Source organism: Lepus europaeus, unplaced genomic scaffold, assembly GCF_033115175.1.
Source record: "Lepus europaeus isolate LE1 unplaced genomic scaffold, mLepTim1.pri SCAFFOLD_106, whole genome shotgun sequence".
In the NCBI taxonomy this organism is placed as follows: domain Eukaryota; kingdom Metazoa; phylum Chordata; class Mammalia; order Lagomorpha; family Leporidae; genus Lepus; species Lepus europaeus.
In genome coordinates, this window is record NW_026909024.1 from 252,224 (window position 1) to 264,724 (window position 12,501).

Genomic DNA, 12,501 nt, shown 5'->3' on the forward strand with positions numbered 1-12,501 from the left:
ACATCTTCTTCCCACTGTTTCTCTTCTCCCTTTTCTGGGATATTGCCAGGCAGAGGGCTTTCCCAGCCTGAAATGTATGAAATCTCTCTGGAGTATTATTTTACAGAGTTATCAGACAAAGCAACTCTCCTGGTGCTTGACCAGGAATGGTTAGTTCCTTAGAAAGACCCTGGGAACTGGGACCCCACCACCAACAACAGCAAGGTCACCAAACATGGACATGACTTTCAATGTGTGAATACCTGGCCAATTCCAATGCATGCTTCTGAGGCAGCTGTGTTATAAGAAAAGGAACAGAGACCAGACCAGACACCAACAGTCATATACATCACCTGTCTCCTTCCAGGGGATGCGCTGTGCCATTCCAGAAATGTCAGAAAGAAGACCATCTGGAGTTAAAAATGGCAACGGTGGCAGCAGCAGCAGTGATGGCTCCTCTGGACTGCCCAGGTTTGTGCCGCAACTTCTCCATGGTCTGCTCCATCTTGGAGTGCTACGGGCCACTGCTAGACCTGCCTGAGTTGTGGTTCCCAGAGCTGGAGGGGGTGCTTCAGGCACCGCCACTGGACATCGGCCAGGGAGAAGTACCAGAATTGGTGAAACTCATTAAAGCTGATGAGGAAGATTGGCAAATCTATTACAGTAGACAGATGGGAAAAATATTTGATCAAAATATGCCAAGAATTTAACAACACCTGGGTATGGGAGATGGAGAAGAAGGGCTATCTTGAAATGAGTGTTGAATGCAAATTAGCACTCTTAAAGTATTTCTGCGTGTGTCAGTTTGATGACAATCTTAAATTCAAGAACATTATTAATGAGGAGTGTCACTCCCCCGCATGCAGAAGAACGACCAGGAACGCTGTTGATTCCCCTTCAGTAGGGCTGTATTACAAAGAATAAGAACAGCATATAGAAAAGTAAAAGAGAAAAGGAAAGAAAAGTCCCAGCCAGTCCTTTGTTTGGCATATATATTCTGCTCAACCAATCAGTTCTTAGATCACGCGGGCGCCGTCCAATCATCCTCCTGTCCACGCTGCTTCTCTGTGTCACATGCATTGCTTGGTATTTTCTCATCATGTCCTTGGTATGTTCTTCACTGCCTGTTATTGTACAAGTTCTTATCATTGCTGCCAGACTCCCTGACGCTGTCTAGAACTGCACAAGGTCAGGTCGACTGGTACGTACACTGTCCAGAGGGCTGTGGGAGAGGGCCCAGCCTCCCACAGATCCCCCTTCTTTATACATTTAATGGCATGGACTCGTGCCTGTCTTAGGTGCCCCGCAGTGCTTACTCTGCTTACCCATCATCAAGGATACAGGAAGCATGTCCTGTCCTCTGTCTTAGGTTGCTAGAGAAGCCTGCAAGTGCTTATCCTTCGTTGACTACCGGTCCACCCTAAGAACAGTGTAGAAGCAAATGGTTAACAAGGCAGTTACAATTTAGGAAGAGATAATTTGAGGCTTCCATGGTGTAGTAAGGCAGTGCACAGAGCATTTTCCCACAATGCAAGCTAAAATCACAACAAATAGCAACAATACTGCTCCTAGGAACAATTCTTTGAACCAAGACAAATCGAGTAACCAGGAGGTAAGCCAGTCAAAGAGACCAGGGATTCTGTCTTGGGTGAAGTGTGTTGCTTTTTCACATAGTTTTTGTATTTCTAGAGTTATACTATGAGAATTATCCGTAAGGTTGAAACAATACATGTTTTTTACTTGATTACTTTTTTTTTTATGATGAAGTAGTAGTAAGATAATCTATGGCTGCCCTATTATTTAAGATTTCCTATCTCAAGACCTGCTGTTCATCGTTGAGCAGTGATAACGCTTTGGAGGTGCTGTTGATATTTTTTACCATAGCACAGGCCAGTTTTAATACAGTCTTATAAGCACCTACTGCTAGGCCAGGGACTCCTACAAGAGAGAATGTCAGCGCATCAACCTCTGCCTTGGAAAACAAATTGACACTCGCATCGCACGACTCATCTAAAGCTGTCAACGCACGTCTCTTACCACGTACAGTTTGATTAACGGTTAGCAAATCAGGAAAGGGAAGGAAAACAGTTAGTCGGCTAAGGCAACAATGGGTGCCATCAGACATTAGCAGGGATATAATTAAAAGTGAAATTACCACAAGAGAAAAACCATCCTTTGGGAAGAGGGTTATGCCCTGTACCATAGGAAATCGAAAGGGTTTTGTTACAATGCAGACCATTACCCAAGTTTATACATTTTAAGGTACAATTTTTTATCTCTGTACAAGTGTTGTTCTTCGCGATAGCTATCAGAGGAGTCCAGAGTCGTATCCCTTTTGCAGGTAATTTATATGATGGGGTTCCCCAGTTATATGAGTCCTGATATGTAATGGTTTTATTAGGGAATTGAGAGAAAAATGTGAGATTCCTGATTTTCTCTGTTGGATGACAAATGGGAAGAAGGCATGAACCCAAAATGGTTCCTACATGAAGATCTTGTTGAAGGCAAATGTCAGAACCTGTAATGTGTGCGAGGCGCATTCAAATACTGTCATACTCAAAGGAGGCTCCATGAATAATAGTCATACCACTACAGATCATCAGGCACAGAGTTATCTTCTCCCCCTGCCTCCACATCATCTTCAGCTACTGGTGGTTTTAGCAGACGGATTCTTCTTTCCGGAGCCCAGATGGGCTGCGTCGCTCCCTGTGGGGAAAAAAAAACACCTCCTACCCTTCGCAAGATCTGGAACGGGCCTTTCCATTGATTATCTTGTAAATCTTTTCACATTGTCCATTGTATTGATTCTTTATCCATGGTCTGAGTATGCATCTCTGCAGGGGTTTTACTCTTGCCTTTTTTGTTAAGAAAATTAATAGTATACAAGGCAAAGGCCAAGGCGTCTTTATTGGATATAGCCAATTCCCCTATCCCCCCTTTTTGTTTCATTAGAAAAGTCTTTAAATAGGAATGTGTACATTCAATGAGAGCTTGATCTTGAGGATTGTAGGGGGTGCCTATAACATGGGTGATACCAAATTCTCGTAAAAAAGCGGCAAAGTGAACAGAGGTGTAGGCGGGACCGTTGTCGGTTTTAAGAATATGAGGCACACTCCAAGTAGCAAAAGCGGATAAACAGTGTTGAATGACTTGTTGAGTCCCTTCCCGTTGAGTGGCCATAGCCATAACGACACCGGAAGACGTGTCAATGGTAACATGTACGCAACTTTGTTTCCCAAAAGAAGGGATGTGTGTAACATCCATTTGCCAAATGTGACCTGGCATCAGGCCACGAGGATTAGCACCCGTGGAAATAGTGCGCAGCTGGGTTGTTATGCATTTTTCACATGCTTGAATAATGTCCCTCGCTTGCTTCCTGGAGATGTGAAATCTGAGGCTGAGTATGAGCATTGACATGCCACTTAGTGTGGAAAGCTTGAGCTTGTTGTAAAGCAGAACAGGCCAATAAAAACCTGGAATAATAGTCAGCCAGCCTATTGCCTTTAGTAAGTGGTCCTGGTAATTGAGAATGTGCTCTAAGATGCCCTATGTAAATGGGTTGTTGCCGAAGAGTTAATAGGCATTGAATATCTGTTAAGTAAAGGTAAACAGAGGATGATTTGAGTATAAGGCATGGTGTGGCAAGTGTTTGAATCGCATTCACAACATATGCACTATCTGATAATATGGTAAGAGGGCCATCCATGTTTTTTAACACTGTAGCTATGATAGCAAGTTTAGCACGTTGGGGAGAGGGAGAGGCTGTTAAAACAAAAAAATGGTGCTTGTTAACAATAGCAGTCCCTGTGTCTCCTTTAGCGCCATCCATAAAGACAGTGGGGGCTCCCAGAATTGGATTTTTTCTTACTTTAACAACTCGTTTAATGGGAACCTGGGCATAGAAATTTACTAAAGGATGTCAGGGATAATGATTGTCTATCGTAATTTGCAAGACAAGGGCTAGATAAGCCCATTGCCAACATTCCCTTATAAAAGCTTCTATAGTTTCATGAACAAGAGGCACTACACAGTGGGTAGGAAATTTGCCTGCAATTTTAACAGTTCTTTTGACTGCTATAAGTAGCAGATCAGCTACCGTAGTTCCTTGTGTGTATAGCACACGGGGAGCCTGTGAGTGCAGGTAAACAAACAACAGAAGTCCACCTTATCAAATAATTGCAAAGGGATATAGTGTTTCCATAAACACTAAAATTTCTAAAGGTTCCTGGATATTGCATCTATTCATGTGTATAATTTTAATTTGGTTTTTAATTTTATTTAAAGCCATGCGGGCCTCTGCAGTCAAGCTGCAAGGAGGATTCAATTGAGCATCTCCCTCTTATATACGAAAAAGAGGCATCATGTCTTCAGTGGTCAATTTACAGTAAGGGCGGAGCCAATTGAGATTACCGCAAAGTTTTTGAAAATCATTGAGAGTATGTAATCCATCCATTGAGATTGCAAAATCTAATGGAGTTACTGTCTCCGGTGTGACCCGTAGTCCTAAGTACTGAACTATGTCACCCTTTTGGACTTTTTTCAGGGCAACCTGTAGCCCGGCTTTCTCCAGGAACATCAACAAGAGGTCATAAGCAGCATAAAGGTGATTTTCATCGGGTGTAGTAATTAATAGATTATTCATGTAGTGATAAATTTGTATCCCGGAGCACTTTTGTCAAACAAGTTCTATAGCCCAATTAACATATAATTGACAGATAGTAGGACTATTAGTCATTTCCTGAGGCAGTACCTTCCATTTATACCTCTTGTTAGGGCCTTTATGATTAATGGACAGGGCTGTGAAGGCGAATCTCTGTGTGTCCTGCTTATGCAAGGGTATGCTAAAAAAACAATCTTTTAAATTAAGGACTATTAATGGCCAATTTTTTTGAATCATAGTAGGAACTGGGAGTCCTGGCTGCAAAGCCCCCATAGGCTGCATCTGCTGATTGATAGCCCTTAAATTATGTAATAAACGGTATTTTTTGGATTTTTTCTTGATAACAAAAATGGGTGTATTTTAAGGAGAAGTAGACGGCTGTAAGTGACCCGCCTGTAATTGCTGAGACACTATTTTGTGGATGGCAGCCAGTTTTTCCTGGGTTAGGGGCCACTGTGGTATTCATTTTGGCTTGTTATCAAGCCAAGTTAATGGCACTGGCTACAACTTAGTGACCCCTATGAAAAACCCAATCCTGTCTGTCTTTGTTCCCTTGGGGTTGAATGGAGTCCCATATGCCCTTTCCCTCCAGACCTAATCCACCTCCAGTATATTTTATTTTTCGCATTATGCGCCATTCTGGGGAAGCTTCCAGTTGACAATTATTAGTTAATGTAAGTCCCAATTGTTCCAAAACATCTCTTCCCCATAAAGAGATGGGAAGAGTACAAACATATGGTTGTACACTGTCTTTATTTTCTTCCTGATCTTTCCACTGAAGAACCTGGGCACTTGGAGATGGGGCTGTAGCTGTTAATAATTCTACTAAGGTGTTATCTCCTGGTTGTAATGGCCAGGATGGTGGGCAATTATTTTTAGCTATAATGTTTACATCGGCCCCTGTGTCTAACAAACCTTGGAAAGATTTTTCCTTGATTATTAGAGTCCATAGGGGCCGATCTGTTAGGGACATGGACAAGGCTGCGAATTTAATTTTTTGAGACCTATGGTCAATCTGGGCTTTTAATAACATTAAAATTTGTGCTATTGGCTCCTGAAGTTTAATTTGAGCAATTCCTTTTGTAGATTGCAAAAGCACCTTTATTCTTTCTGTAGGAAAATGCACAACCCCTGTAATTACCATGAGACCTTTTAAAGCATTTGTTGCTTTTCCTACAATAATTTTGAGCCCTTCCCTAGGGAGCATACCATTTTTGGCATCTACCTCAATAGCTTGCACCCCCATTTGAGGTGTTAAAATTGAATGCTCGGTGGCTCATAACTCTGTACAGAACATGCTTGAGCCTTTTGAGACTGAGGCACCCACTGATTGTTGTAGCCCCGGGGTGCGGGGGCTCACACTTCATTTTTTGACCTTAATGAACCTTGTGGGTTTCAGTGTTCCTGTGCAGTAGCAGGAGCCAAAGGATTTCCTGATCTATCAGATGTGGAATGGCACTCTCTGGCCCAGTGGTTGCCTTTGCCGCAACGGGGGCAAAGTCCAGGCTTCTTTTGGTTGCCTCCCCCTGTTTGCTCTCTAGCAGTGCCCTTTGATCTGTAGTTCCTTTTTAAATGTCCCTCTTTTCCACATTTAAAACATTTTGTTCTTTCCACGTCTCTCCTGAACTGTTGTGCCATAGCAACTGCTGCGTGTGCTCTTGATGTTATATCATCCATAATGTTTTTACATATTTTTAAAAAGGTGGGGATATTTTTATGCTGCCAGGGCCTAAGAGCCTCCCTGCATGTCTTATTGGCCTGTTCACATGCTAGTCTCCTCACAAGCGGCATTGCTTCTTCTACCCTTCTACCGTTTCAAAAATGTTTCCTGCTGTTTCCATAAGTCTATTAACAAAATTAGCATACGGTTCGGTAGAACCTTGCACTATTTTAGTTAAAATATGCCATATCTCTCCCTTTCTCGGAACCATCCTCCAAACTCTTCTGGCTAATTCTCTTACTTGTAATAATACTGCTATTGGCATACGAGCTTGATTGTCCGGATCCGTAAAATTGCCTTCCCCATTTAACATGTCTTCATTTCAATGTGGGTTTCCTATCCTATGATTTTGCTTAGCTTGCTCCTGGGCTGTCTGTAAGCAGCAGACCAGAGAAGGAAGTCACCTCCTCCCAATATGGCCTTTGCTAGGTTCCTCCAATCATTAGGTATTAGTCCCTGTTGACCTATGTTTTTCAGCACTGCTTGTGTAAAATTAGCATGCGGGCCATACAGTTGCACGGACTGCTGTAATTCCTTTAAGAGCTTATGATCCGGGGGGGGGGGGTGTCCATCCCCGGTTTCCCTGTTGATCCTGTAGGACAGGGAATACATGATTTGGTATTTGATATTTCTCCCAGGCGGGCCTCTGATAGTCTCGAACACTGGGTTTGATCCACTACATCTCCTCCTCCTCATCTTCCCAGTCCTCATGTTTGCCTCGCGTCTGTACCGAGAACGGTTCATTTTGTGTCAGTGAAGATTTTGGCAACGTTAATGGCCGATATCTGGGTGGATCATCCTCTATAGTTAAGTTAGCTAATCTCGTTAAGCTAGGATATATTTTTGGAATCTCTTTAGGGGCAGAAGAACCTTCTCCCTTTATTTCTGCCCCTTTTTCCTCTTTGATATTTTCCATGGGATCATTTTCTGCTGGCTGTCTATCTCCGCTTCCTGCTTCAGAGCCCTTGGCATTAGTTTGGCTGCCTCTCCAGGATTCTTCTTGTACTTTTTCTAAAAGTTCACTCCCTTCATCAAGTAATAGAGCTATTCTATTGGTAGGGTCTTGTAGAGCCTGTTCCATTAGCTGCCAAAGTCTCAAGACCTCTACCGACTCACCAGCTGCACGGAGCTGTCGGCCTACTTGCCGCCATTAAGGCAGCTCTAAATCACCATACTCCACAAACCAGGAAGATGTTCTGGCTACAGCTCTCGTAAAAGCACAAACTCTCCGGCACACCGGGTTCTAGTCCCGGTCGGGGCACCGATTCTGTCCCGGTTGCCCCTCTTCCAGGCCAGCTCTCTGCTGTGGCCAGGGAGTGTAGTGGAGGATGGCCCAAGTGCTTGGGTCCTGCACCCCATGGGAGACCAGGATAAGCACCTGGCTCCTGCCATCGGAACAGTGTGGTGCGCCGGCCGCAGCGCGCTACCACGGCGGCCATTGGAGGGTGAACCAACGGCAAAAGGAAGACCTTTCTCTTTGTCTCTCTCTCACTGTCCACTCTGCCTGTCAAAAAAATAAAAAATAAAAAATAAAAAAGCACAAACTGCAGCTGCCTTTTCCGGAGTTCCTGTGGTCTTTAAAAGACGACTCAATAACAGCTGTAAATGAGTAGTGGATGGCGTGTTGCCCATTTCTTACCCCTATTTATTATTATTATTATTATTTTTTTTTATTTTTGACAGGCAGAGTGGACAGTGAGAGACAGAGAGAAAGGTCTTCCTTTTGCCGTTGGTTCACCCTCCAATGGCCGCCGCGGTAGCGCGCTGCGGCCAGCGCACCTCGCTGTTCCAATGGCAGGAGCCAGGTGCTTATCCTGGTCTCCCATGGGGTGCAGAGCCCAAACACTTGGGCCATCCTCCACTGCACTCCCTGGCCACAGCAGAGAGCTGGCCTGGAAGAGGGGCAACCGGGACAGGATCGGTGCCCCGACCGGGACTAGAACCCGGTGTGCCGGCGCCGCAAGGCGGAGGATTAGCCTGTTGAGCCATGGCGCCGGCCATTATTTTTGTTTTGTTTTGTTTTTTTGTTTTTTCCCTAGCATCTGCTGTTTCTCCCCAGTACTAACCAGCTTTTACTCCCAGCATCTGCTGTTTCTCCCCGGTACTAACCGGCTTTTACTCCCAGCGAGCCGAGTCACCGCACCAGTTGTCACTCCCCCGCATGCAGAAGAACGACCAGGAACGCTGTTGATTCCCCTTCAGTAGGGCTGTATTACAAAGAATAAGAACAGCATATAGAAAAGTAAAAGAGAAAAGGAAAGAAAAGTCCCAGCCAGTCCTTTGTTTGGCATATATATTCTGCTCAACCAATCAGTTCTTAGATCACGCGGGCGCCGTCCAATCATCCTCCTGTCCACGCTGCTTCTCTGTGTCGCATGCATTGCTTGGTATTTTCTCATCATGTCCTTGGTATGTTCTTCACTGCCTGTTATTGTACAAGTTCTTATCATTGCTGCCAGACTCCCTGACGCTGTCTAGAACTGCACAAGGTCAGGTCGACTGGTACGTACACTGTCCAGAGAGCTGTGGGAGAGGGCCCAGCCTCCCACAGAGGAGGATGCTGATGCTATGGGTTTCCAACCAATTGGGTGAGACAAAGTTAGCCTCATGTACTGGTACCAGTTGGATCAGGATTGCAATGTCAGAATGTACATAAAGGAACAAGATGATCAAGAAGGTTTTTCATGGAAATGCATTGTCAGAAATCGAAATGAATTGGCTGAGACCCTTGCACTCCTGAAATCACAGATTGATCCTGTACTGCTGAAAAACTCTTCCCAGGAGAGTCCCAGCCTAGAGGATGAAGTGACCCAAAAGGAGGAAGAAACACCTAAACAAGAGGAACAGAAGGATAATGAAAATATGAAAAGCAAAGAGCAGCCAGCAGATTCAGAAAACCATTCTGCTGCCCATGTTGTAGAGGACCATTGTGAAAATAGAAAAGGAAGAGGAAAAGGAACTTGTGAACCCACTAGCCATAGTCAACCTGGAAAAAATCTTTGCCAGAAGTTAAGGGAAAAAATTATCAAGGAAGAAAGTGATTCTTTCAAGGAAAACGTCAAACCCATCAAAGTGGGAGTAAAGGAATGTAGAGCAGATCCTAGGATCCCAAAGGTAATGTGGAGAGGCTTGTGGTGTAAGGGCCAGAGAGATTGGACTTCATTGGTAGCATTAAGTCTTCTCAAGACATCATGGAGAAATCTACTGAAGAAAAAGAAAAACTTAAAAATGACCAACTGGCCAAGATACCACTAAAAAAAAAAAAAGAGAGAGAGAGAGAGAAATTAAACTGAGTGATTATTTCAACAGTCCAGTGAAAGGACCTTTGTGTAAATCTGTTACTCCAACAAAGGAGTTTTTGAAAGATGAAATCAAATAGGAGGAGGAGATTTCTAAAAGTGTTTGTACAATCACCACTCTGATCCATGAAGGGAAGCAAATGGCAAGTGGAGAAGTTAGTGATGACAAGGTAACTCCAAATTTTAAGACTGAGCCAATCGAGACAAAGTTTTATGAAGCAAAAGAAGATACATATGGTAGCCCCTGTAAGGAAAGAAATGTCATCATGGAGGAAAATGGAGCAGAAGCCTTGAACTCTGTCATAACAAGTATGAAAACAGGTGAGCATGAGAAAGAAGTGGTCCCTGCAGGGAAAGAGACTGGTAGGTCAGTGTCAGCCCCAGAGACCCAGACTCAAAAAGGGCAGATAGGAGAACCTGATCTTGCAGAAATGGAAACTGAGTCTTCTGAGATGGCAAAGGATCTCCCTTTAAAAGTTGCTTTTTTTACCACTGACTCCTACACCATGAAAGTTGAAGACCGATCTCCCAAAGGTAAGAAGGATAAACGTCTACCAGTCCTAGAATGTCTTGAAAAGTCATAGAAGTCCAAAAAGATTCTTTATGATAAGGATCTGCAAAGGTCGAGTCTAATAGCAGAAGAAGTTCCAAGGAGTTCTCGCAAATCAGAAAAGAGAGGTTTTCTTGGGACACCTGAAATTTCTCAATCACCTACATTGACTTCCCACTGTGAAAAACTGAACTCAGAAAATGAAGTGGTTGAAAATAAGAGTAAAATTCACGTTGGTCACTCTCTGGAAAAAACAGATCCAGATATCCTGAAAGAGGACTCTGAGTCCATGAAGGTAGAAATGGATAATCCCAACAATACTCAGACCTCTGGCATAGAGGAGCCTTCTGAAACAAAGCGTTCTATGTGAAAAAGCAAATTTAAATATAAGTTGATTCCTGAAGAAGAAACTGCCACCACTGAAAATACAGAGATAATCTCTGAAAGGCAAAACGAGGGCATCAAGTTAACAATTAGGATATCAAGTCAGAAGAAGACAGATTCTCCTCCCAAAATTCTAGAACTAGGACACAAGAGAAGACAGAAAAAGAAGAAGAGAAAGCAAATATGGGTTGTATATTAAGGAGGTCTCCAAGAATATCTAGGCCCACAGCAAAAGTGGCTGAGATCAGAGACCAGAAAGCTGATAAAAAAGGGGGGAGGGGAGAAGATAAAGTAGAAAAGGATTCAGCAGTTCACAAAATACAGACAAAAAAGAAAATTTGAAAAAACTGGAGAAAGATACAAATTCTAAAATAAGCAAGGTAAAACCCAAAGACAAAGTTAGATGGATTGGTTCTTGAACATGCGGCAGCAGTGATGAAAGTGAAGGGTCTGATAGTGAAAAATCATCACGGCTTCAGAAGAGGAAGCAGAAAAGGAAAGTGAAGAAGCTGTCCTGGCAGATGATGACAAACCATGAAAAAAAAAATGTGGCCTTCCCAACTGTGTTGAACTCGTGTATGCCAGTGTGAATCAGCAGTGTCCAGATTACGTGTGTAGGGATTGCCCGGAGCAGCCCACCCCTTTGCCATTGGATCAGGACTTGAATTTTTGAATGCTGCAGCGCGTGTATGCTACAAAATCACCTTTATTTATGCTTGTAAAGTAATAACCCAGTTTTAGGGAGACCGAGGATCAGGGTTCTGCTTTCATTCTACCTGATTTAGCTATGGATGTCTTCTCTGCTAGCAATGATACACCACTCTCAGTCAAGAAGTAATCAAGTAGGGTTTTACAATTTTCTAAAATGAGCAGTTCTTACAAATTTTTTAAAAGAATACTTTCAGAAGAATAGTACTGGATTTCTATGGAGCTTTGGTACTTAGGAAGTAAACTCTTCAAAAGTGGCCTGCATAAGAAGAACCAATTTTTAATCCATATTACACACAGTTCATAAGTGAGGCTATTGAAGAAACACTGTTGTTACACCCAATTCTGAACAACTGTGCTCTTTCAATAAAACTGCATATGAAGGCAAATTCTTTTTAGTTGAGTAGAAATGTAAAGAAAGTTCCTTCTATGTGAGTAGAATATACCGAAAAATGCTGTGAGATCATATAGTTTTGAAAAATTCATTAAATGTGGTTCTCTACTTTTTTCCTAGAAAGTTATGGGATATGTTGGGAAAAGTGTGGGATAGAGACATAAATTAAGATCTTAAATTTTTTAAAGATTTATTTTATTTATTTGAAAGAGTTATAGAGAGAGGTAAAGACAGAGAGGTCTTCCAGCTGCTGGTTCACTCCCCAAATGGCTTCAACAGCCAGAGCTAGCCGATCCCAAGCCAGGAGCCAGGAGCTTATTCTGGATCTCCCACGTGAGTGCAGGGGCCCAGGACTTGGGCCATCCTCTGCTTCTTTCCCAGGAACATTAATGGGGAGCTGGATCAGAAATGGAACAGCTGGACTCAGACCGGCACCCATATGGGATGCTGCCACCCAGATCCTGCTTTAATCACCTCCTTCTCTGTATCTTGAATTTTTTTTTTTTGGACAGGCAGAGTGGACAGTAGAGGGAGACAGAGAGAAAGGTCTTCCTTTTTCCGTTGGTTCACCCTCCAATGGCCGCCGCGGTAGGTGCGCTGCGGCCGGCGCACCACGCTGTTCCGATGGCAGGAGCCAGGTGCTTATCTTGGTCTCCCATGGGGTGCAGGACCCAAGCACTTGGGCCATCCTACACTGCACTCCTGGCCACAGCAGAGAGCTGGCCTGGAAGAGGGGCAACTGGGACAGAATCGGTGCCCCGACCGGGACTAGAACCCGGTGTGCCGGCACCACAAGGCGGAGGATTA

At 43.6% G+C, this 12,501-nt stretch overlaps 1 pseudogene; it reads left to right on the plus strand.

The window, feature by feature from the left end:
- Positions 1 to 401: 401 nt before the first annotated feature.
- LOC133754448 (remodeling and spacing factor 1-like) lies at positions 402 to 11,265 on the plus strand (annotated as a pseudogene).
- The last annotated feature ends 1,236 nt before the right edge of the window (positions 11,266 to 12,501 follow it).